The sequence below is a fragment of the Myzus persicae genome, unplaced genomic scaffold (genome assembly GCF_001856785.1).
Source record: "Myzus persicae strain clone G006 unplaced genomic scaffold, MPER_G0061.0, whole genome shotgun sequence".
NCBI classification, from domain to species: domain Eukaryota; kingdom Metazoa; phylum Arthropoda; class Insecta; order Hemiptera; family Aphididae; genus Myzus; species Myzus persicae.
In genome coordinates, this window is record NW_019103698.1 from 9,123 (window position 1) to 10,208 (window position 1,086).

A 1,086-nucleotide genomic window follows, 5' to 3' on the forward strand; every position below is an offset into this window, starting at 1 on the left:
CGTCGCATGTAATTTACTTTTTTGTATGTAAAAAATGTAAATTCGAAAACTGAGTTGGAATGTCTAGCAAGTCCGTCACCTCAAGTGAAAATCGTTTAACATTCAAGTTAGCCAGTTAGGTAAGCAATCCGACTTCGTCAGATCGCAGACCCTCCGTTCGGAGTCTATGAGTGTCTATCCAGAGCTTTTTCGTATGTAAAGAAATGATAATTGAAAATCCACGCTTGAGTGTATATGAAGTCGGTCACTTCAAGTGAAAATCGTTTAACATTCAAGCTTGTGAAACTCGCTGTCTTGAAACTCGGGGGCTTGTGAGACTCGGCGATGCAGACGTCAATGTCGTTGAAATTACTTATAGAAATCACTCCTGTTGACGTCATGGGCAGTTAAAAAACAAAATTGTAGGAGGTGATAACGATTTTTGATAAGTCTTAGAGATCACGAATGGATCTTCGCAGGAAAAAATTTTTTATGTCCGTATATAATATTGCCTACATTTAGCCCCTTTTTTGCAGTTATCAAAATGTGATAATATTGATAAACCGATAACATAATTTTCATTATAAATTATAATATTATATTTTATTATATTAATTACAATTAAAATAGTTAAATGTAGTTAATAAGTTATTAAAAATACACAATTCATTGAGAATACAGTATAAATATACAACCTATTTACGTAGAACATTATTTTAAATTTTCAATCTTTAGCTATAAAAGTTAAATTACATAATAAAATTTTAAATTTGATAAATATTTTCAAAATTCGAACTATACCCAGATAACAATTGTGTAATGATATTATTATTATTACAGTACACAAATATTGTTATAAAAATAATGTCATTAAAATAACATAACTATTCAACTAACATAATACTATTTTATAGATATTATAATAGAATTATTTTTTATGTATGGTAATAATAATATTATTTAACAAATATAATAATCAAGCTATTATAATAAAGAAAGTATATTATTATAATTATTATGAATCTTGAACATAATTTAATACCCTTTGAATAGAAATCAGTATAGATGGTAGTATAGTATCTATACTTACAAACGAATCAAAACCTA